The sequence below is a fragment of the Eschrichtius robustus genome, chromosome 3 (assembly GCF_028021215.1).
Source record: "Eschrichtius robustus isolate mEscRob2 chromosome 3, mEscRob2.pri, whole genome shotgun sequence".
Lineage (NCBI taxonomy): Eukaryota > Metazoa > Chordata > Mammalia > Artiodactyla > Eschrichtiidae > Eschrichtius > Eschrichtius robustus.
Window position 1 is genome coordinate 39098599 of NC_090826.1, and position 25775 is coordinate 39124373.

Consider the following 25775-nt stretch of genomic DNA (forward strand, 5'->3'; position numbering starts at 1 on the left):
GGCAGTGAAGCAGGAAGAAGGCCTGAGCTAGCACCCTCAAGCCTCTTTTAGGTTCCAGGGTATAGTGTAAAAAGCCCCAAAGTTCCTTTGTTTTCCAAGGAAGGACATGAAATGCAGCTGATGGACTGGCCAGGTCTCAGAGGGATAACACCTCCAGCAAGAGCCTGGGTATGACTGGGTCAGCTAAGGTGTCCTCAGGCCCTGACCTTGCCGAGAGAATAACTAGAAGTTCACCAACCCAGGGACCAGACCAGACTAGATCGCACGAAGCTTAGACTAGCCAGGACCCTAGGCATGGATCTGAGGTCTTCAGGCCGACCACCATGATGCAGTCTTATGAAGGCCACCATACACTCATCATGATTTGGGGAAAGAGCAGGGCACAGAGAAAGAATCTGAAAAACGAAAATGCCATGAGTCACCCAGGAGAGACTGTATAAACCAGAAGATTCTGAGACACTGTCAAATAGCAACTTCTAGCTGAGGGATGGAGGTAGGCAGGAGGTGGGAAGATCTGGAGAAGAGGGAGCTGAAACACTTCATGTGTGGTGCACGATGGATTCAAAGGGCCAGCACTCGGTCCAGATGAAGTCATCCTCACTGGAGTGTGTCTTAACTATTACCCTGCCAAGTAAAATCTGGCTCCAGAGACTGGGGTTCCCAACCTGAGGAGTGCAAGGCAGTGAGGAGAGGAGAGCAGGGAGTTGTAGCAGAGACTGGGTTTATTGTTCTGGGCCGTAAATCCAACGCCTTACGTGTGCCTGTTTTAGCATAAATAAATGAATGAATAAAAGAATTGTGGGCAATGTATAAAAAGCAGGCTGGGAGTGGGGGACAGCAGCTTGGGAAGTTAGGTCCGTTGGGTCCTAGTTTACCACCTGATATGTAATAAGTACTAAAAACTCATCACTTTCTAATTATTTTACTATATTTTACCATTATCAATAATAATAGATAAGCTTGAGATTAATTATGTCTCTTGTATCCAGGGCTGGCTTCATGGGCCCGGGACCTGAGCAGTCACATGGGGCTCTGCACTCAAAAGGGTGCTTGGTTTAATGCTCTGCTGTCATCATCTTGAAATTGTTAATACATTTTTAACAAGGGGCCCCACATTTTCATTTTGCCCTGGAATCCACAAATCTTGCAGTGGGCACTACTTGTGTCTGCGTGGTGGAAATACTGTATGATGGTACCTACTTTGCATCTCTTCCCAGCTGAGTGTTCTGGGTCCTCTGCTGTCAGGCTTGAAATAGGACATGGTGGACATTGGCAAGCACCAGAAATCAGAGTGAGAACCAGTTGTAAAACATTTACCAGCGCACCACTGGACAGGCCACGCTCTTCAAGTCTAGTGATCATACACACCCACTACCAGCCCCCAGACACCTGTGGGGTTTGATAGCATTTCAGTGGGAAAGAAGTTCTTTTTTCAGAGCAGTTTACTAGTTCTTTGTGGCAAAGAAGAAAAACAATGACCTCAGCTTTGGCATTATTTCAAAACTTAAATTCATACCTTCCGTGATTGAAAACCTTCACAGTTGAATTACGACACTCCATGAGAAGAAAGTGTCCTGAACAAAGGTCGGCACCAATTGATAAAGGGCTAGAAATCCAGGAACCCGCGCCTGCCTTCTCCGGCCAAGCCAGAGCTGCCCCTCCCACCGCTCCTGCTTTCTCCTGGGGAAGCGGGGATCTTGCCCGAGGGCTCAGAGATGCGGTGGGCTGGCTTTGCCTTGGAGTGAGTGGATGGATCCTTCCCCAAGAGCCGGGCTACAGAAAGCTCCCCCGCAATCCGCGCAGCGCAGAGCGATGGAATCCTCCTGGCGCCGGGCGCACTGGGCAAGGACCTTTGACCTGGAGTCGGTGTTCCGCTTGGCCCCGGGGGTGCTGCAGGCCGTCAAGCTCTACCTGCAGAGGCAGCGGCTGCTTGGAGACCTGCGCCCCCCACCCACTGGTTCTACGGGCATCACAAGGTAGATAGAGGGAAGGGAGGGGTGAAGGAGGATGCTGGAAACTGGGTGGGCAGAGAAGTGGTTGCTTCCTTCCCTTACTCCCATCCCTCCCATCCCTCCGTCCTGCACAGACCTCTCCTGCCCCGCCTGTGGCTCTAGGCATTTTCATTACCCCAGACTTGTTCTCTCACAGCCCTCCAGGGAAATGGAAACACCCTAGAGCCACTAGAAAGGAAGTTTGAGGGGCTGGGAGGGGGCTATTTAAAGACACAACACGAAAAAAGAGAGCTGTGGTGTAATTCAGGTCTCATTGCTTCACCCGTCTCTTGCATTTATGTACTGTGTTTTAAAAAGCCTTCCGCATATACTGCTAAAAAATAGTCTGTTATCCTAAATAATTATTAAGTGCAGAAGATACACAAAATTGGACACAATAGTTGCCACCCTTAGTCCTTTCCAACCAGAGATTCTTGTGAAGAAGGGAGCAGCCCCAGCCAATCACACAAAAAATATTGACTAATTGGAATTTGTAAAGTAGAGAGAGACGCCTTACATTTTGTTCTCTCCTGTTCTCTAAAGCCACTCCCCACCCCATTCCTTGTTTTATTCATTCAACCAACTTTGAGTGGCAGTTGTGTGATAGGTGCTAAGATAATAAAGAGAAGACAGGTGCCTGCCCTCAAGGGGCCCAAGTCAGATTTATACTTAGACCACAAAGGGAAAATGAAAATACAGGGTAATGAGTGCTTTGGCAGAGGCCTAGGGACAAGGCAATCTTGGAGGGAAGTATATATCTCTACCTAGAGGAGAAAAAGTTCTGTGAAAGGCTGAGCAGAATCTTAAAGGATGGGTGGGTGGGGAGGGTGTTCCCAGCAGACCTATTGTGTGATCTTTTGGCTCCCCCACTCCTAGTCCCTCTTCCCTAAAGCAACCACTTTCCCTTCTTTTATCTGTTTATTTAAATCCTTACCTGTAAGATAATACTGGGTTGGCCAAAATGTTCGTTTTGGTTTTTATATACGCTCTTACAGAAAAACCTGAATGAACTTTTTGGCCAACCCAATATTACTACATTGCATTTCTTAATTTAATAATTTTAGTTATCCATCCATTAACTACCTTATGATGAGTAATCACTTACACCCATCTTTTACTGTCCCAATATAGTTATACTGTATTTTTTATTAAATAGAAAAATTATTATTTATATTCTTTTGATTATGTAAATGTTATTTATCACCGACCTAATGGTTGATTTTGTTCCTTTTCTCATAGAGCTGTTTTTCCCTCATGGTGTTGTTAACTTCCTCCTTTTCTCATTTGCTTAGTTTTTCAATATCTATCACTATTTTTTCCCCAAATGCTTTAATAGGTCTGTCAAACACATCACAATAATATTTCCAAATATTGGAACATATCAAACAATCTATCCGTCCATATGTTTTTCTGGAGGCATTTCTCCCACAGACCTCTCCTCCTGTTCCAATCTGGACTGATTGCTCTCTAGACCTGGTACACAGATGTTGTGCTGTCCTGTGTCATATCTCCTGTCTCCTGGACATTATGTCTTTTTTCTTCCTAATTTATTTAATCATTTTTATGGGTGACTTCTTGAGAATGAGTGAAGGAATGCCAGGTGAATTTTTTGAGCTCCTGAATCATTGTAAATGTCTTTATTATAATTTTGAACTTGAGTGATAATTTGGTTGGATATAGAATTATACTTTGGAAATAAATTTCTTTCATAATTTTGAGAACATGTTCCATTGTCTTCTAGCTTTCAGGATGATTTGAAAATTTCTTATTTTTTTCCAACTTTTTTATTGTGGTCAAATACACCTAAAATAAAACTTACCATCTTAACCATTTTTAAAGTGTACAGTTCAGTGATGTTAAATACATTCATAATGTTGTGAAACTATCAACTCATCCGTCTCTGTAACTCTTTCATCTTGTAAAACTGAAACTCTTTACCCATTAAGCAGTAACTCCCCACTTCTGCTTTCCCCAGCTCCTGGCAACCACCATTCTATTTTCTGTCTCTATGATTTTGACTACTCCTAAGTATCTCATACAAGTGGAATCGTGTAGTATTTACCTTTCTGTGATTAGCTTATTTCACTTAGCATAATGTCCTCAAAGTTCATCCATATCATAGCATATGTCAGAATTTCCTGCTTTTTTAAGGCTGAATAATATTCTATTGTATGTATATACCACATTTTGCTTATCCATTCACTTAATGGAGTTGGTGGACTCTTGGGTTGTTTCTACATTTTAGCTGTTGTGAACATGGGTGTACAAATATCTCTTTGAGACCTTGCTTTCAATTCTTTTGGGTAAATACCCAGAAAATGGAATTGCTGGATCATATGGTAATTCTATTTTTAATTTTTTGAGGAACCACTGTACTGTTTTCCACAGTGGCTATACCATTTTACATTTCCACCAGAAGTGCACAGGGGTTCCAGTTTCTCAACATTCTTGCCAAAACTTGTTATTTTCTGTGCTTTTTTTTTTTAATAGCGGCCATCCTAATGGGTGTGAGGTAGTATCTCATAGTTTGATGTGCATTTCCCTAGTGATCTGTGATGCTGAGCATCTTTTCATGAGCTTATTGCCATTTGTATATCTTACTTGGAGAAATGTCTATTTAACTCTTTTGTTCATTTTTTTGAAATTAAAAAAATTTTAATTAAAATTTTTTTATTGAATGAAAATTCATTATTTTTTAATAAATTTATTTATTTTTGGCTGCGTTGGGTCCTTGTTGCTGTGTGTGGGCTTTCTCTAGTTGCAGCAAACAGGAGCTACTCTTCATTGCTGTGTGTGGGTTTCTCATTGCAGTGGCTTCTCTTGTTGCAGAGCACAGGCTCTAGGCACACAGGCTTCAGTAGCTGTGGCACGTGGGCTCAGTAGTTGTGGCTCGCAGGCTCTAGAGCGCAGGCTCAGTAGTTGTGGTGTACGGGCTTAGTTGCTTTGCGGCATGTGGAATCTTCCTGGACCAGGGATCGAACCCTCGTCCCCTGCATTGGCAGGTGGATTCTTAACCACTGCGCCACCAGGGAAGTCCCTGAATGAAAATTCTTTAAATTCTGTAGTGCTTTACAATTTTCAAAAGTTTCGCACACGATTTCATATGATCTCCTAATAACCTTTCTCCCCCTACTCCTATATTGCCCACCCCCCTCCCCACTGGTAGCCACTGATTTCTTCTCTATATCTGTGTCTGCTTCTTTTTTGTTTTATTCACTAGTTTGTTGTATTTTTTATATTCCACATATAAGTGATATCATACAGTAGTTTTCTTTCTCTGTCTGACTTATTTCACTTAGCATAATGCCCTCCAAGTCCATCCATATTGTTGCAAATGGCAAAATTTCATCTTTTATGGCTGAGAAGTATTCCACTGTGTGTATATGTATATACCACAATTTCTTTATCCATTCAGCTGTTGATGGACACTTAGGTTGCTTCCATACCTTGGCTATTGCAAACAATGCTGCTGTGAACATTGGAGCGCATGTATCTTTTCGAATTAGTGTTTTTGGTTTTTTTAGGATATATACTCAGGAGTGGAATTGCTGAGGCATATGATAGTTCTATTTTTAGTTTTTTGAGAAACCTTCATACTTTCCACAATGGCTGTACCAATTTACAATTCGCACCAACAGTGTACGAGGACTCCCTTTTCTCCATATCCTCGCTAACGTTTGTTATTTGTTGTCTTTTTAATGATAGCCATTCTGACAGTTATGTGGTGATATCTCATTGTGGTTTTGATTTGCATTTCCCTGATGATTAGTGATGCTGAGCATCTTTTAAAGTGCCTGTTGGCATCTGCATTTCCTTTTTGGAAAAATGTCTATTCAGTCCTTTGTTCATTTTGAATCAGGTTGTTTTTTGTTGTTGAGTTTTAGGAGTTCTCTATATATTCTGGATATTGATCTCAGATGTATGATTTGCTAATATCTCCTCTCAGTCTGTGGATTGTCTTTTTACTCTGTTGATACTGTCTTTTCATGTACAAAATTTTTTTAATTTCATGAATTTGTCTATTTTTTCTTTTGTTGCTTGTGCCTTTGGTGTCGTATCCAAGAAATCATTGCCAAATCCAATGTTGTGAAGCTTTTGTCCTGTATTTTCTTTTAAGAGTTTTAAAGTTTTAGGTCTTTGATCTATTTTAGGTTATATTTTGAATTTTTGGTAAGGGTACAACTTCATTCTGTTGCATGTGAACATCCAATTTTCCCAGCACATTTGTTGAAAGTCTGCCCTTTCCCCATTTAACGGTTCTGGCACCTTTGTCATAAAACATTTAACCATATATTAAAGGGTTTATTTCTGAGCTTTCTATCCTATTCCATTTGTCTATATGTCTGTTTTTAAGCCAGAACCATACTATTTTGATTACTGTACTTTTGTAGTAAGTTTTGAAATCAGGAAAAATGAGTCATCCAGCTTTGTTCTTATTGAAGATTGTTTGGGCTATTCAAGATCCTTTGCTATGCCACATGAGTTTTAGAATGGATTTTTCTATTTCTGAAAAAGCATAATTGGGATTTTGATAAGGATTGCATTGAATCTGTAGATTGCTTTGGGTAGAATTCACATCTTAATATTAAATCTTCCAATCCATGAACATGGGATGTGTTTCCACCTATTTATGCCTTTTTAAATTTCTTTCAGCAGTGTTTTATAATTTTCAATGAATAAGTCTTTCACTTTGTTGTTTGGAAATACATAGTTTTCCAATACTTGGAAAGGAGGAAGTTTCACTTCCTAAGTATTTTATTTATTCTTTTTGATATGCAGGCAGCAAAGCAGGCTCCAATGTCCATGAAAAAACCCTAGGTTAATAAATGCAGATGCTGATTATGGTATATATTAAGGTGGTAAGGATGAAGAGTTAGGGACAGGACATTAACAGTGAATACTACAATTTCTTTGATACATCCCCTACCTCTCTCAATTTCTCTTTTCTCTCTTTCTGGAACTCCTATTGGTTGGATATAAACCTTCTAGATCCATTTTTTAATCTTTTCTTCTTGATTTTATCTTCCTAGAATTTCTACTAACACATTGAAAAATTTTGACTGTTATAATTTTGATTTCCAAGAGCTCTGTCCTATTCTTCATCTATTCTTGCATCAGTTTCCTTATGATGCATTAAAAAACACCCTAAAACTTAGTGGCTTAAGACACAGCCAGCTGTTTAGCTCATGATTCTGTGGGTCAGCAATTTGAGCTGGACTAGGCTATGAGGTTCTGCTGTTATGATCCAGGCTCAGTTGACCTCAGTTTGGCCCACTGATGCATCTGCAGTCAGCTGCTGGGGCAGGTAAAGGCTGGCTGTCACCTTGGGTGCCTTCGTTCTCTTCCATCTAGTTTATTATCCTTCAGCTGGTTAGCCCAGCCTTGCTCACATGGTATCAGGGTCTCAAGAATAGTAAGAGACCAAGCTTCAATGTGCAAGTGCTTTTTAAGTCTCTGAGTCATGTTTGCTACTCTCCCAAAGCAAGACACATGGCCGAGTCAATGTGGGAGAACACTATCAAAGTGTATGAATACAGGGAGGCATTAACAAATTGAGGCCATTACTACAGTCAATTTAACACATTCCTCTTTGGTATAGAATCCTGATCTTGTTTCATGAAATGCTATATCATGTCTTTTTTTGAAGTATTAATAACTTTTTTCAGTGTTTTTTCTGTTTGTGTATTAGTTATCTATTGCAGCTTAGCAAATTACCCCCAAGCTTAGCAACTTAACCCATGGTGATTATCTCACACATTTTGTGAAGGTCAAGAATTTGGGAGTGGCATTGATTAGGTGGGTGAATCTCTGTGAGACACTCGGGGTCTCTCCTAAGGTTGCATGGGGTTGGCTGGGGCTGCAGTCATCGCAGGGCTCCACTGGAGCTGGAGAATCCACTTTCAAGCTCACTTACATTGCTTTTAACAGGCTATTGGCCAGGAGGCTTCAGTTCTTCCCACATGGACCTTTCCATAGGGCTGCTCACAACTAGGGTGACCCACTCATCCCAGGTTACCTGGTTGTCTCCTGATTTTAGTTCTGAAGGTTTTACCTCCCGGGAACCCCTTCAGTCAGGCAAGGTGGAAGGCTTAGTCACCCTGCTCTCAACAAGGCAGCTTGTTTCCCTCAGAGTAAGATATGAGAGAGCAAGAGTGAGAGAGAGAGAATCTAAGATGGAAATTGCAATCATTTATAACCTCATCTTGGAATGTTTATACCATCACTTGTACTGTATGCAATCAGTCACACTGACAAATCCATGTACAGTGTGGGAGGGGACAATATAAAAAGATGGGAGATGATTGGAGGCTGGCTACTGCAGTTTGTTTTGCTTTATGCCTTTCTTCTTGGAGGCTATCCTCAAATGTCAGATGCTCTTTGGCTGTCATTTCATTTTCTAGAGTGAGGCACTAAATATGTTTGAAGTCTTGTGTACAGAGCGAGAACTTTCCCTGAGAGCAAACCTGTTGGAGGACCCAAACTGCCAGTATCTGTGGTTTTGTTTTTATTTTATTTTTTCCAGTTTCTTAGAGATGAATCTGCCTTTTACTTAGGAGATTGCCGATGACTTCTGGCATTCTGGGAGCAGAAAAAGGGAGTTAGGGATCTAATCATTTGTTATGCAGTCTTTCATTTAACTCCTCTGTTTTTAGTCCAATGATTCATCCCTGCCCTCCACAATGCCTGATTTCTTCCAGTCTTAGAGCCTCTCTGGTTTTGTTTTTCTAGAAAATAAAACCTCTGATCTGTTGTGGAACTTAAAGGGGGTATTGCATGGGGAGAGGGTGGAGACCTGGGGTTGAACCAGCCCTTCCTTTAATCTACTTCTCCTTTAAGTTACTGCTCTCTATGTAACTTTTTTTTTAAGTTTAACCTGATTAACTTTTTCTAAACTTCTCATTCCTCAACTTCCATTTACTCTGTTTCTCAGTAGAGTTTGATTTTTACCTTCCAGAAACTGGAGTTGAGAAGGAGCTATCAATCCGAAGTTGGGAATACTGAAAATGGCCCAAGAGATCTGTTCTACCAGCTACTGAGAATGATGTATTAACGTAGTGATTCTCAAAGTATTTGTAGTGAAGAACCAGTTTTTTTCCAATCTCTTGTAGACGTTTACTTTCATTAAAAAAAAAAAAAGACAGAAATTGCAACAATGTCAAATTACTATAAAAATTTCTAAATGCTATGCTCAGTTTCTATAATTATCTCATCATGGACTGGTTTATGGACCATGCTTTGAGTAACATTGTGTTAAAGTCTTCCACCCTTATTGTGAATTTCTTTATTTCTTTTTTTAGTTCTGATGTTCATTTTTGTTTTATCAATTTTCAAGATATAGTATAGTGTGCATACAGATTTTGAATTATTATATCTTCCTGGTAGACTAATCCTTTTTATATATGAACCATTCCTTTTTATATCTAGTAAGACTTCTTGCCTTAAATTCTACTTTATCTGATATTAGTGTAACTACACAAACTTTTTTGTTAGTATTTAAATGATACTTTTAATCCTTTATTTTTAACCTTTTGGACTCTTTGTCTTGTGTCTTTTGTAAGCAGTATATAGGTAGGCTTTAAAAAAATATAATCTGACACGCTTTGTCTTTTACTTGAAATAATTAGGCTATTTACATGTAATATAATTACTGATATGTTATTGACTTTTTCAGAGGATAAATTTATTTGATATTTGAAGAGAACTGAGACGATGTCTGGCACTTTGTAAGTGCTATGTAAGTGTTTGTTAAATGAAACATAAGTTCCACCACCAGACTGTGACCACTATGGGGTAAGGCACTAACCTGTCTTAATTCCATGTCTTCAGTACCTGGTACTTTGTATCTTCCTTGTTCTTGTTCTCTCTGTGCTATTTGGTTTGGCTTGTCTATTACATACTCACTAGTCCATTGTTAAAACAAATCCCATTCTTCACTGACACCATTACTATATTCTATCAGCTGGTAGATAAATTGCTTCATTATAGTTTTTTGTAAAGCTTTTTTGAGATATAAGTCACATACCACAAACTTTTACCCACTTAAAGTGTATAATTAGATACTTTTTAGTATAGTCACAGAGTTGTGTAATCATAACCACAATCAATTTTAGAATATTTTTATCATCTAAAAAAAACCCCCACAAAACCTATACCCTTTAGCTATCAGTCCCAAAGCACCCCATCCAGTCATCACTGGGCAATCATTAATCTACTTCCTGTCTTTATATATTTGCCTCTTAAGAATATTTCATATAAATGAAATTAAATAACATGGTCTTTTGCAACTTGCTTCTTTCATTCAGTGTAATGTTTTTAAGGTTCATCCATGTTCTAGCATATATCTATGCTTCATTCCTTTTTGTGGCTGAATAATACTCCATTGTATGTATGTACTACATTTTGTTTATCCATTTGTCAGTTGATGGGCATTTGAGTTGTTTCCAATTTGGGGCTATTATTTGAACATTTTTTTAACATATTTTTGTGTGGGTGTATGTTTTCATTTCTCTTGGGTATATATATACCTAGGATTGGAATTGCTGGGTTAAATGGTAACTCTGTGTTTAACTTTTTGAGGAGCTACCAGAGTTTTTTTCCAAAGTGACTACACCATTTTACATTCCCATCAGCAGTGTATAAAAGTTCCAATTTTTTCCACATCCTCACCAACACTTGTTATTACCTGTCTTTTTTATTATAGCCATTCTAGTAGATATGAAGTGATCTCTCGTGGTTTTGATTTGCATTTCCCTGATGACTAATGATACTGAACACCTTCTCATGTTCTTCATTGGCCATTTGTATATCTTCTTTGGAGAAATGTCTATTCAGATTATTTGTCAATTTTTAATTGGGTTATGTGTCTTTATTATTGAGTTGCAAGAGAGTTTTTAAAGATATATATTAGCTACAAGTTTCTTATTAGATATACGATTTGCAAATATTTTCTCCCATTCTGTAGTGTCTTTTTTTTTAATTTTAAAGAAATCTAATTTATCTGTTTTTTTCTTTTATTGCTTGTGCTTTTGGTGTCATAGCTAAGAAACAACTGCCAAATCCGAGACTAAGTCCTTATGTTTTCTTCTAAGAGTTTTATGTTTTTAGCTCTTTTATTTAGAACTTTGATCCATTTTGAGTTAATTTTTGTGTATTGTGTGAAGTAGGGTTCCAAGTTCATTCTTTTGCATGTGGATGTCCAGTTATCCGAGCACCATTTGTTGAGAAGACTATTCTTTCTCCCAGTTGAATTGTTGTGGTACCTGAGTAGGAAGATTCCAGTCTTCTTCCTGTGTTTCTCCTTTACTCTCACATTACTACCACACTCACAGCACTTCTGATGCCAGATGTGTGGGGGTTTTCCCCACATCAAGCAATTCAGTGACACTAACTGCGTGTTCTACAATTTACCTCAACTGTACTCAGTTAACATTATCTACCTGGAGATAGCATCAGATCCCACAGATTAAGATAACATTCAGTCCCATAAGACTACCTCCACCCCACTTCAGATGCCAATTGCAAGTCCAGGTTGTTACCTATGCTTTTGACCAATCAGCTGCAAACCTGAGGTTCCCACGACCATCTCCTCAGTTTTTATTAATTTGCTAGAACAGTTCACAGAACTCAGGAAAACAGTTTACTTACTGTTTACTGGTTTATTGTAAAAAGGTATGATAAAGGATACATATGAACATCCAGATGGAAGAGATGCATAGACAAGGTGTGTGGGAAGGAGCACAGAGCTTCCATGCCCTCTCCAGGTGTGCCACTGTCCCAGCACCACCACCTGTTCATCAACCCAGAAGGTCTTTGGACCCTGTACTTTGGGGATTCTTATGAAGGCTTCATCATGTAGGCATGAATGATCATTAATTCCATTTCTAGCCCTTCTCCCATCTCTGGATAATGGGAGGAGGGGCTGAAGATTCTAAGTTTCTAATCATGGTTTGGTCTTTCTGGTGACCATCCCCCATCCAGGGGCCCACCAAGAGTCATCTCGTTAAAACAAAAGACACTGGTATCACCCAGGAAATTCTAAGGAATTTAAGAACACTGTCAGGAACTGGGGTCAAAGATCAAATATCGGAACAAAAGATGTTCCCAGCACTCTTATCACTTAAGAATTACAAGGGTTTTAGGAGCTCTGTGCCAGGAACCAGGAGCAGATATATATATAATTATAATAATATGTACAAGTATTTTTGTATTATTTCACAGCACTTTTGTCAAAAATCAGTTGACTGTACATGTGAAGTTTTATTTCTGGATTCTCAATTCTATTCCATTGAGCTATATGTCTATCTTTATGCCAATACCACTGTCTTAATTACTGTTGCTTTATAATAAGTTTTGAAATCAGAAGTGTGAGTCCTCCTACTTTGTTCTTTTTCAAGAATAAGGCTGTTCTGGATACCTCTGTTTTCCATACAAATTTTAGGATCATCTTGTCAATTTCTACAAAGAATCCAGCTGTGATTCTGATAGGAACTGTATTGAATCTGCAGATCAATTTGGGAAGTATTGCCATCTTAATATTGAGTCTTCTGATCCATGAACATGGCTGTCCTTCATTTTATTTAAGTTTTTAGAAATTTCTTTCAGCAACGGTTTGTAGCTTTTGCTGTATGAGTTTTACATTTCTTCTGTTAAATTTATTTCTGAATGTTTTATTCTTTTTGATACTGCTGCAAATGGAATGGTTTTATTTTCAGATTTTTAATTGTATTCATAGTGTTTTAAAGTCCATATCCCTCTTGACTGTTACTAGATTATTTTTTGAATATTTTAGAGATGCCTCTATCAGAGTTTTGAAGACTAGAAGTGGCTGATATATCAAGCTGGCTAATATCCCCAACCCTGCCTATTTACCTTTTTTTTTACTTTTTATGTTCCTTTTGATGATTCATCACTTAGTCGCAAGGAAAGGATGGAACTACTTCACATAGACAGTAGCATTTTAGGTATAGTCATAAGGTTCCAGAAGGAAAATGTGTGTGTAGTGAAAATTCCCTATAAGACCAGAAATTTCATTCCTTGCTCTGTTCCAGTCATACTGGTCTTCCCACTATTCCTCAAACATGGCAAGCAAATTCCCTCCGGGCTCCCTCAGGGCTTTGGATATGCTCTTCTCTGGTTGGAATGCTCTCCATGCACTATTTTCAGGCCTTTGAACAAATGTCACTCAAACTAAAATAGGGCCTCCAGTACTCTCTATCCCTAACTTTGTTTTTATTATCTTAGCACTTATCACTCTCTGACATCATATGATATACTCTGGTACTATACACTCCTGTTGACTGAAAAAAAAATGCACAACCTAAAAGTTGAGAATTATATTTTATTCGGTGGACTTTCTGAGGACTTCAAGCCTGGGAGGTAGCCTCTCTGGTAGCTCTGAGGGACTGCTCCAAAGAGGTAAGGGAGGAGCCAAGATATGTAGGAGTTTTGCAACAAAGATCAGGTAGTTGGAACATCAAAAGATTACTGGTAATTAAAGAAAACCAGGGGAGGGCTTCCCTGGTGGTACAGTGGTTAGGAATCCACCTGACAATGCAGGGGACATGGGTTCGAGCCCTGGTCCGGGAAGATCCCACATGCCGTGGAGCAACTGAGTCCACGAGCCACAACTACTGAAGCCCGTGCACCTAGAGCCGGTGCTCTGCAACAGAGAGAAGCTACCTCAGTGAGAAGCCCGCACACGGCAACGAAGACCCAATGCAGCCCAAAATAAATAAATAAAATAAATTAATTAAAAAAAAAAAAGAAAACCAGGGGAATTCCCTGGCTGTCCAGTGGTTAGGACGCCGAGCTTCCGCTGCAGGGGGCACGGGTTCGATGCCTGGTCAGGGAACTAAGATCCCACAAGCTGCACAGTGTGACCAAAAATAATATTAATAATAATAAAATGAAGAAAACCAGATATCTCCACTTAAGGAGTTTAGCCCTTTTCCATGTATGGGAAGATGCAAGAGTCTGGGCTCATTGAAATCATTCCTTTGATATGCACTTTAGCTATCTAGGGGCAGCATCCTGTTCTTTCCCATTCTGCGTTCCCTCAGGCTCACTGTTGGGGGGCAGAGGTAGTGGCTGATGGCTTGATGGCTTCAACATCCTTTGTTTGCTGATATGGCAGGCAACATTTTTCATCCACACTCCCCTTCTCCCCACTAGAATATAGGATCTGTGAGAGGAGAGTCTTTGTTCACCACTATAAAGCTAGTGCTTGCCTCATAGTAGGTGTTCAATAACTACTTTGTTGCTGGAGAGGATGTGCAGGAAAGGGAACCCTCGCACACGGTTGGTGGGAATGTAAGTTGGTGCAGCCACTATGGAGAACAGTATGGGGGTTCCTCAAAAAACTAAAAATAGAATCATCATATGATCCAGCAATCCCACTCCTGGGCATATATCCAGACAAAACTATAATCCAAAAAGATAATGCATGCCTATGTTCATAGCAGCACTATTCACAATAGCCAAGAAACAGCCTAGATGTCCACCAACAGATGAATGGATAAAGAAGATGTGATACCTATATACAATGGAATAGTACTCAGCCATAAAAAAGAATGAAATAACGCCTTTGCAGCAACATGGATACAACTAGAGATTATCATACAAAGTGAAGTAAGTCAGAAAGAGAAAGACAAATACCATATGGTATCACTTACATGTGGAATCTAAAATATGACACAAATGAACCTATCTACAAAACAGAAACAGACTCACAGACACAGAGAACAGACTTGTGGTTGCCAAGGAGGAGTGGGGGTGGGGGAGGGATGGACTGGGAATTTGGGGTTAGCAGATGCAAGCTATTACATGTAGAATGGATAAACAAGGTCCTACTCTATAGCACAGGGAACTATATTCAATATCCTGAGAAACCATAATGGAAAAGAATATAAAAAAGAAAGTATATATGTATAACTGAATCACTTTGCTGTACAGCAGAAATTAACACAGTATTGTAAATCAACTACACTTCAATAAAAAGACTACTTTGTTGAATGCTCACATATATTGGATGCTAAATAAATTCATTCATTCAAAGATTTATTGACTACAAAGAATAGACCAGGTAGACTGACATTTATTCAGTAGGCCAGTGTATCCCAGCCAGTGTGGGGGACCTAGTGTGTGTTTATGCAGGGTATGTGTGTGTGTGTGTGTGTGTGTGTGTGTGTGTGTGTGTGTGTGTATGCTTGTATGTAATTCAGGGAAAGTCTGTGTAGAGAAGTAGCACTTGGGCTCCATAGTTCAACCCAGGTTTGAATCCTTACTACTAGTTGCTGGCTACATAATCTGGGAGAGATTACTTAACCTCTCTAAGGTTCAATTTCCTCATCTGTAAAATGGAGATTGCAATCCTATCTGCTTCATAGGGTTCCTGATGTAAAGATTAAATACTATAAAGCATGGAAAGCATTTGGCAGTGTGAGTAAAAAAATGTGGCCCACCATGTCAGCAAACAAAGGATGTTAGAGCCATCAAGCCACTACAGCCACCCCGGTTAGCCCTGAAGGAACTCAGGATGGAGACAAATGGGCTGCCGGCTGCCAAGTCCTCAACAGCTGCAACCACCCCCAGTGGGACTCAGGATGGAGAAAATCAGGATACAGCTCCCAGACAGCTGAGGCGCATACCAAATGAATGATCTCAATGAACCCAGACTCTTGCATCTTCTGATACGTAGAAAAGTGCCAAATTCCTTAACTTGAGATCTGGTTTTCTGTAATTAACAGTAATCTTTTGAAGTTTCAACTACCTGATCTTTCTTACAAAAACTCCTACATATCCTGGTTCCTCCCTTACCTCTTGGGAGCAGTTTCTCAGAGCTATCTGAGAGGCTGAGTTCTGGGCTTAAGTCCTCAGTTTTGTCTGCCAACTAAAACATAATTCTCAACTTTTAGGTTGTGCATTTTTTTTCGGTCAACAGCAGCACCTAGCTCATCGTAGTGCTTGGTAAATGTTAGCTATTACTATTTCTCAGGGGCTAAGCATTTTTCGAATGTTTCTGGACAGTGTTTCCTAAATATGTGTGATACTTATTTTCAAATGTATTTATATTTGTGGATGAAGAAATATAAATTCATCTATTACAAGATTCACGATAGCTTTCTGTCCTTTTTGTCCAGGCAAGAGTTACTTAAAAGTATAACCAAATGCTTATGGCTGAGGGCGTCTATGACAATTTCAAACCTAAAGAAATACTCCTCATATTAAGTTACACTTTCCATGAGGGCGAAGACCTCGCCTGTCTTATATTTCTCTGCATCTCTATTCGCTTGGCACATACAATAGGCACTTAATAAATACTCATCTGTTTATTGTTTGCAAATGAATAAATATTTACGTTGTTGGAAAACACCATTTGCACTGTTGGTGGGCCCTTGTCACTGGCTTGATTGTGGGAATGTTAGCAAAACAGAGTGTGCAGCATTTCAGGAACTAGATTTCAAGAGTCTCAATGTTTTAGGGGCCCTAAACTATCCAGGGAACACTTCATGGGTTAGAGCTGCTAGCTGGTAAAAGAGGAAATTAGGAACTGAAGTTTTCCACCTTTTCTGAGGGAAAGAACAAACAATCACATGGCAAATTCTGTGATTGGTCACACAAGGAAGAACTTGCCAGCTTTAAGATTTCTTTGCAAGTCAGGCCCCCCACAATTGTGCTCAAATGCATAGCTAGGCACAACCAGACACACACACACACGTGCCCCTCCACCTACCCACTTTATACAACAAGCAGATGTAAATGGATCTTACTGTCAGTGATTTAGAAGTGATCTGGGGTGGGGGGGCTGCGTCAGCTTGAAACGGGATTTTAGTTCCCCAACCAGGGATCGAACCCAGGTCACGTTGGTTAGAGTGCCAAATCCTTAACCAGTAGACCACGAGGGCCAGCAGGCTTGAAATGGGACCTTGGTCCTTGTCTTCTTTGAAGAAAGAATTCAGCAAAGAGATGAAGATAGTAAAGTGGGTAAAGCATTTATTAGAAGCAGAGTACATGTGAAAAGGACACATGGGTGGGCTCAGAGAGAGAGTTGTGCTTTGGGGGTGGCTTAAATTGCTTATATGGGGGCAGTTTTCCAGGTTCCCTCTGGCCAATCATCTTGCAGGATTCCTCTGGCCAATCATCTTGCTCATTGCTCATATCTGGTCTGACTCAGTGCCCTACCCGATGTGCACACACATCTTTTAGCCAAGATGGATTCCAGCGCAAGAGTCTCTGGGAGGTTGGCAGGACATATTATGGGTTGGTGCCCCCTCCCTTCCCTGACCCCTGAGGATCTTTTCTGCACATGTGTGGTCTGGGAAGTCTCCTTGATTCCAAAAAATGTGGTCATCTTATTTTTTTACTCTAGCAGAACTCAGCTCCTCTCTCCTCCTGTCTTTTCTTTGAAATGTCAGCAGGAGACAAGCTCCAGCTGCTCAGCCTGAGGCCCATCTACCTCCTACTCAGAAGGAGCCGTAGTAATCTGCTTATCTACTATTTAAATGAGCCATAGTAATCTGCTTATCAAGGCAAAAAGTTCATCTCTGATGGCAGTGTTTGTACGCTAATTTATAAATGTTGGAAGCTCAGAGTTTTGTTTTTTGAGTTTGCTTCCAGCTTTACACACCTGTGAAAAAGAGCCTTCTGCTGTTATAATGGAAAAGAATTAGGTTTTTTTGTAGATGGAATTGGCAGGTTTTTAGAGAAGCACTTACTATTAAGTCATGAGAAAGAATCAGTCATCAGTAATTACAGAGAGGGAATGGTGAGCTGGATGGTGGGTCATGTTCAGTCTACTAACATTTTTTCCTTCCCATGTAAAAACATTTTTTTCAGCTTCCAGACTCCACTCCTAACCTATGTGACATTGGCAGGTGAGGCAGAGTGTGTGACTTTCCTAACTTCACCTTCTCACTTGGAAAAGCAGCTCACAGTATATGTCATTCAACAGTGATGTGGTCTGGGGATACAACATATATTTACATTGAAAAGATGAATACACTAACCTTGTTTAGAAAATTATACCCCAGGCTTGGAAATCCCAAGGAATGTGTGTTCACTCACTTCCAGAAAAAGGGTCAAGGCCCTCTACCTGTGGGACCTCATCCAGGCCTTGAGCTGAACTTGCGGCTGTAAACGGGATGAGTCCAGACTGGCTGGCTTCTCTAATTTCTTTCACTTTTTTCACTGCAGATATTTCAGAATGGTAAAATGGAGAAGCTTGAGGAGATTATAGAAAAATACCCTTGTGCCTTTCCTCACTGGGTTGGGCCCTTTCAGGCATTTTTCTATATCTATGACCCAGGCTATGCAAAGACATTTCTGAGCAGAATGGGTAAGAAAAGGGATGAATCTCAGGATCCTAATCCTCCTAGGAGTGACATGCACAACCCACAAGCAGGATTCTGAAGGAATTCTGAAGCAAAGATTGGTACTGGCCCTTTAAGAGACACTGGCGGAAGTGTGGAGAGGTTTCCCACCAATCCTGAAGGGGATTCCCACATCCCCCAGTCCCTTGTCTAGTTCAGACTCCCGTGGGCCCTTTTAGGTCAGTGTATCTTAAAGCCCATCTGGCACCACCAGATCTCCAGGGCCTTCCTTTGCCTCTCTTGGTTTTGTGACTTCAGCATCAGCAATACTCCCCACGCTCACCCCCTTTCTTGAACATAAAGTCTCCTTATTCTCCTGAAGGAGAATTCAGAAGTAGTGCTGCCTCTGCTGGTTCAGTATGTAAACCTGAATGTAGATCATCCATTTGCCAGTCTAACCTCTTGATTGTGGTCTAAAATGTTTTTGTTTTCTGCATGTTTCTCAGCTGTGTTCCCTTGTGGGCCATGAGGCATCTAACCTTCCCATGAGTCCTTTCTCAATGCTTCCAGGGTAGATTATCTCATACCACAAAATTTAAATGTCCAGTTTTTGCTCCCTCAACTTTGTAAAACTAAGATCTGATATGCTCACCTTTCTTCTTTGTGCTATTACCTCCGTTACACTTAGTAAAACCTGATAAAAGAAAGCAGCCTTTCTTTGAAAGCCTCCATGTCTCCCAGTCCCCCAGCTCTGATTCGTCTCATGTTCACCTTGTAAAGGACACCCTCATGGTAGAGATCACGAGAACCCTGAGAGGGTTCTCACTCTCTGGGGTCTGCTGGTCCCTGCTCTAATAGTTAATTTGCTTTCCAAAAAGGATGTGATATATTGTCCCAACTCCTGTTCTGGACACTTTGCAATCTCTGTTTCTGTTGGGAGAAGTGGAAACAAGGAAAGAATCTGGGTTTGTGTACCTGTCTGCCTTCTAGGGCTGCTGTTGTCAGCTTTGTGAACCAAGATTTGTATGTTTCCCCAGGCGGCCAAGGCTATAAGGAATGCGCCCTGGGCTCCCTTTTGCTCACTATTTATGGTTAGTGCAGGCAAAGGAAGAGAACCTTCACCAACTTTGGTAATTTTCCTCTAATGTTGTATTTTGTTTCCTCTGCTTGACTCTGCAGATCCCAAGTCCAAGTTCCTGTATGAGTTCATGGTTCCATGCCTTGGTATGTATGTGCAAATGAAGGGGGTGACTGACCCACTCTCTCTTGAAGTCCCCTTTCTATAGTACAGCATGCCAAGAACACTCAAAATTTCTTCTCTCTCTCTCTCTCTAGTTGAGGCGTGCAAGCTCAGTAGTTGTGGTGCACAGGCTTAGTTGCCCTGTGGCATTTGGGATCTTTGCTCCCCGACCAGGGATGGAACCCGAGTCCCCTGCATTGGAAGGTGGATTCTTTACCACTGGACCACCAGGGAAGTCCCAACAATACTGTACTGTGCACTTAAAAACTTAAGTGGGTAGATTTCAAGTTAAGTATTCTTACCACAATTTTAAAAAATAAAAGAAGCTTGGTCCAAAAATAAATCGTTTTAACAAAACATAAACATAAAAGTTGAAATCAATTAAGCTTTAAAAATTTTTATTTTATTTTATTCTTTAACATCTTTATTGGAGTATAATTGCTTTACAATGGTGTGTTAGTTTCTGCTTTATAACAAAGTGAATCAACTATACATATACATATATCCCCATATCCCCTCCCTCTTGTGTCTCCCTCCCACCCTCCCTATCCCACCCCTCTAGGTGGTCACAAAGCACCCAGCTGATCTCCCTGTGCTATGTGGCTGCTTCCCACTAGCTATCTGTTTTACATTTGGTAGTGTATATATGTCCATGCCACTCTCTCACTTCATCCCAGCTTACCCTTCTCCCTCCCTGTGTCCTCACATCCATTCTCTACGTCTGCATCTTTATTCCTGTCCTGCCCCTAGGTTCTTCAGAGTGAAGTAAGTCAGAAAGAGAAAAAGAAATACCGTATGCCAACACATATATGTGGAATCAATTAAGCTTTTTAAGCAGTTCAACATCACTTTTCTTGAACACCATAATAGAGAATATTTATCAGGCAGTTAATTAATCCTTCCTCAGCTCCACCACTAAGTAGCAGTATGACTTTGGGCAAGTGACTGCTTTGTCTCAGTGTCATCTGTAAAATGGAAATAAAAAAGAACCTGTCTCCTAGGTTTGTGGTGATGATTAAATATGTTAATATATGTAAAGCACTTAGGACAGTGCCTGGAACTGAATAAGTGTTAAATATAAAATATATTTGCCCCAGGAAACCTGCAAGACACACCTACACATGCATACATATAGACACACACAAACATAGATATTATAAGGAGGACACTCAGATAAGCAGATTAGAAATTATTTAAGACACAAATGGACGTTATGTATAGCAGTAGTTCTCAAACTTGTTCTCATCATGGCCCACACAGAAAATGTTAATATTTGTATGGCTCATTGGAGGAAACAAGAGTGGATTTGGGGGCATCTACACAGAACTTAGTGAAAAAAACTCTTCACATTTTCTTTCTATTACATGATTATGATGAAAGAACAAAATGCAGAATATTAGGGGGAAATTAAATGTTAAATTTGTTAAAAATAAAAACTTCTCAAATTAAAAAATTTTTATTAGTCAAATTTATCAATATTTTTACTGCATCTAGATTTTGAGTGATAGTCAGAAGCCTTTCCCTATTCCAGAACATCTCAACTGTGGCATTGATGACATTTTGGGCTGGATAAGTCTTTGTTATCCAGGCAGTGAGGAGCTGTCCTGTGCACTGTAGGATGTTTAGCTGCATCCCTAACATCTACTCACTTGATGATAGTAGGACTCTGACAGTTGTGGCAACCAAAATATCTTCAGACATTGCTGAATGTCCCCTGGGGTCAAAATTGTCCCTGGTTGAGAACCACTGCCCTGTAACCAAATTGTAAAGATATTCATTCATATTTTCTTCTAGTGCTTGCATGGTTTTGTTCTTCTTGGATTTAGTTCTCTGATCCATTTAAAGTTTATTCTTATGTATGATATGAGGAGTTGCTCTAATATTTCTGAAAGGTTATCCAGTTGTCCCATCACCATTTATTAAAAAGTTCCATCTTTTCCAGTGATTTGAGATAACCACTTTTATCATATTCTAAATTGGCATATGTACTTGGACCTATTTCTTGACTTTCTTTTCTATTCCATTCATCTCTCTATTTGTGTGCTAGAATCACACTGACTCACTTAAAGAGACTTTGTAGTATGTTTTTTTAATTAATAAGGTATTTTTCAGAGGGTTTTAGGTTTACAGAAAAATTGAGCAGAAAGCACAGAGTTCCCATATATTGATACTTCTTCACCCCCCCCCCCATATACACAGTTTCCCTTATTATTAACATCTTGCATTAGTATGGTACATTTCTGGTAATTGGTGAGCCATTATTATTAACCAAAGTCCATAATTTAGGGTTCATTCTCTATGTTGTACACTCCATGGGTTTTGACAAATATATAATGATATGTTTCCACCATTACAGTATCACACAGCATAGTTTCACTGCCCTAAAAACTCCCCTGTGCTCCAGCCACTTATCCCTCCTTTCTTTGCCCTGAAACCCTGGCAACCACTAATTTTTTTACTGTCTTTATAGTTTTGCTTCTTCCATGTCATTAGTTGGAATCATACTGTATGTAGCCTTTTTAGATTGGTTTCTTTCACTTAGCAACATGCATTTAAACTTCCTCCGTGTATTTTCATGGCTTGATAGCTCATTTATTTTTATTGTTAAATTATATCTATTGTATGGGTGTACCACAGTTTGTTTACCCATTCAACTATTGAAGGATGTCTTAGTTGCTTTCAAAAAGCAAAGTTTTGGCAATTTTGAATAAAGCTGCTATAAACATTTGCATGCAGGTTTTTGTGTGAACTTAAGTTTTCAGCTCCTTTGGATAAATACCAGGGAGGATGATTGGAGATTGTATGGTAAGAATAAGTTTACTCTTGTAAGAATCCACCAAATTGTCCTCCAAAATCGCTGTACCATTTTTCATTAACACCAGCAATGAATGAGAGTTTCTGTTGCTCCACATCCTTGCCAACATTCGGTGTTGTCACTCTTCTGGATTTTGACCATTCTAGTAGATGGGTAGTGGTACCTGATTATTTTTATTTATTTATTTATTTAATTTTAATTTTTTTTCTTTTGCACTTGGTGGGATTTTATTTTATTTTATTTTTTTAACATCTTTATTGGAGTATAATTGCTTTACAATGGTGTGTTAATTTCTGCTTTTATAACAAAGTGAATCAGTTATACATATACATATGTTCCCATATCTCTTCCCTCTTGCGTCTCCCTCCTTCCCACCCTCCCTATCCCACCCCTCTAGGTGGTCGCAAAGCATGGAGCTGATCTCACTGTGCTATGTGGCTGCTTCCCACTAGCTATCTATTTTACATTTGGTGGCGTATATACGTCCATACCACTCTCTCACTTTGTCCCAGCTTACCCTTCCCCCTCTCCATATCCTCAAGTCCATTCTCTAGTAGGTCTGCGTCTTTATTCCTGTCTTGCCCCTAGGTTCTTCATGACCTTTATTTTTTTTTTTTGATTCCATATATATGTGTTAGCATACGGTATTTGTTTTTCTCTTTCTGACTTACTTCACTCTGTATGACAGTCTCTAGGTCCAACCACCTCACTACAAATAACTCAATGTCGTTTCTTCTTATGGCTGAGTAATATTCGATTGTATATATGTGCCACATCTTCTTTATCCATTCATCTGTTGATGGACACTTAGGTTACTTCCATGTCCTGGCTATTGTAAATAGAGCTGCAAAGAACATTTTGGTACATGACTCTTTTTGACTTACGGTTTTCTCAGGGTATATGCCCAGTAGTGGGATTCCTGGGTTGTATGGTAGTTCTATTTTTAGTTTTTTAAGGAACCTCCATACTGTTCTCCATAGTGGCTGTATCAATTTACATTCCCACCAACAGTGCAAGAGGGTTCCCTATTATCCACACCCTCTCCAGCATTTATTGTTTCTAGATTTTTTGATGATGGCCATTCTGACTGGTGTGAGATGATATCTCATCGTAGTTTTGATTTGCATTTCTCTAATGATTAATGACATTGAGCATTCTTTCATATGTTTGTTGGCAATCTGTATATCTTCTTTGGAGAAATGTCTATTTAGGTCTTCTGCCCATTTTTGGATTGGGTTGTTTGTTTTTTTTATATTGAGCTGCATGAGCTGCTTCTAAATTTTGGAGATTAATCCTTTGTTAGTTGCTTCATTTGCAAATATTTTCTCCCATTCTGAGGGTTGTCTTTTCGTTTTGTTTATGGTTTCCTTTGCTGTGCAAAAGCTTTTAAGTTTCATTAGGTCCCATTTGTTTATTTTTGTGTTTATTTCCATTTCTCTAGGAGGTGGGTCAAAAAGGATCTTGCTGTGATTTATGTCATAGAGTGTTCTGCCTATGTTTTCCTCTAAGAGTTTGATAGTGTCTGGCCTTACATTTAGGTCTTTAATCCATTTTGAGTTTATTTTTGTGTAGGGTGTCAGGGAGTGTTCTAATTTCATACCTTTACATGTAGCTGTCCAGTTTTTCCAACACCACTTATTGAAGAGGATGTCTTTTCTCCACTGTATATTCTTGCCTCATTTATCAAAGATAAGGTGACCATATGTGCGTGGGTTTATCTCTGGGCTTTCCATCCTGTTCCAGGTGAGGTGGATGGACCTAGAGTCTGTCATACAGAGTGAAGTAAGTCAGAAAGAGAAAAGGAAATACCGTATGCTAACACATACATATGGAATCTAAGAAAAAAAAAAAAAGTGGTCATGAAGAACCTAGGGACAAGGCGGGAATAAAGACACAGACCTACTAGAGAATGGACTTGAGGATATGGGGAGGGGAAGGGTAAGCTGTGACAAAGTGAGAGAGTAGCATGGACATATATACACTACCAAACGTAAAATAGATAGCTAGTGGGAAGCAGCCGCATAGCACAGGGAGATCAGCTTGGTGCTTTGTGACCACCTAGAGGGGTGGAATAGGGAGTGCGGGAGGGAGGGAGACGCAAGAGGGAAGAGATATGGGAACATATGTATATGTATAACTGATTCACTTTGTTATAAAGCAGAAACGAACACACCATTGTAAAGGAATTATACTCCAATAAAGATGTTAAAAAAAAAAAAATACTGTGACTCTCTCTTCTGATCCCCTCAGTTGGGAGATGGCACACAAGCAAAAAATAATGCTCAATTTCTTATTAATAATAATAAGATAATATTATTGATAATAATGCTCAATTTCTTTCTAATCTTAAAGTTTTTCTGTAAAGGATAATATGCCCAACAGAGTTAGTTGTAAATAATATCGTGTCATGTTTTTATTCTTTACCTTTTGTGAATCATTGATCTTTTTACAAATCTGAAGAAAATAGTGAATATTCTCCAGAAATATGTACATACTCCAAGCACCAAAAGAAGAGTTTGTCTATGATCTCATGACACCTGTGAACTCCCTGAGCCCGTTTCTGGACCCAAGTGAGAGCCCTTCCTCTGCCCTAATATCCTGGAGAACCTTAGCAGATGGCTGTATCTAGTAATGAAGGTACCCATTAGTTCAAGAGGCAAGTCATTTCACCCTTAGGCAGCTATCACTGACAATCTGGCCTCTGGTCAATTTCTCTTGATTAACGAGGACAGGAACCCTGGTTGGTAACACAGCCAGAGCCCATCCTGTGCTGAGCAGGAAAGCCTTACAAACTTGGCGCAGCACAAGGGCCTCGGGAACCTAATTCTTCACCCCAAATGAGATTTGAGAAGAGCCCAGCCTGGCCATGTCACCAGCCCCCGGCAGCCCTTCCTCACACGCAGGGCCTGCAGGCTCCTCAGAGGCCCGAGCGGGCGGCTGTGCAGCAGGGTCTGGGAGGACCAGCTGGGCACGGGGCTTGGCTGCTGGGAGAGGATGTCAGACCCGAAGCAGAGGACCAGCCCATGCACCTCCCCCACAGGACAGCCCCTTGCAGTCCCCGGCATGTCTGCCCAGCCCCTGATCAAGGACGGGCTTCTTCAACCCTGGAACTCCTGGAGACTGTTGTGGGGGACCGGTCCTCCTGACCCTGGGCCCTGACCAGCGCCAGGCACCTTGCACTCCTCCGCCAGCCTCTCTGCACCAGCCCTGCTCTCTTGCTGCTTCTGCACTCAGGTCCTCCTCCTGTCCCACCCCTGGCCTTCCTAACCCAGGGCCCCAGGTGCCAGAGGAGACCCCCCTGCAGCCCTGTGCTGTGCTGTGATGCCGCCATGTGCCTCCTGAAGGGGCCATCTCCCCCAGCCACTGCCTACAGCCAGGACCTTTGGCCCAGTCCCCCCCCACCCCGTTCCTAGGTCACAGGG

General features: G+C 40.3%; 1 long non-coding RNA gene across 1 annotated transcript; it reads left to right on the forward strand.

Moving 5' to 3' along the window:
• Positions 1-1168: 1168 nt before the first annotated feature.
• On the forward strand, positions 1169-19863 carry LOC137762240 (uncharacterized). The gene is made up of 3 exons (XR_011073530.1): positions 1169-1976; positions 19478-19522; positions 19634-19863. It is a non-coding gene; the product is annotated as an uncharacterized lncRNA (long non-coding RNA).
• Positions 19864-25775: the final 5912 nt, after the last annotated feature.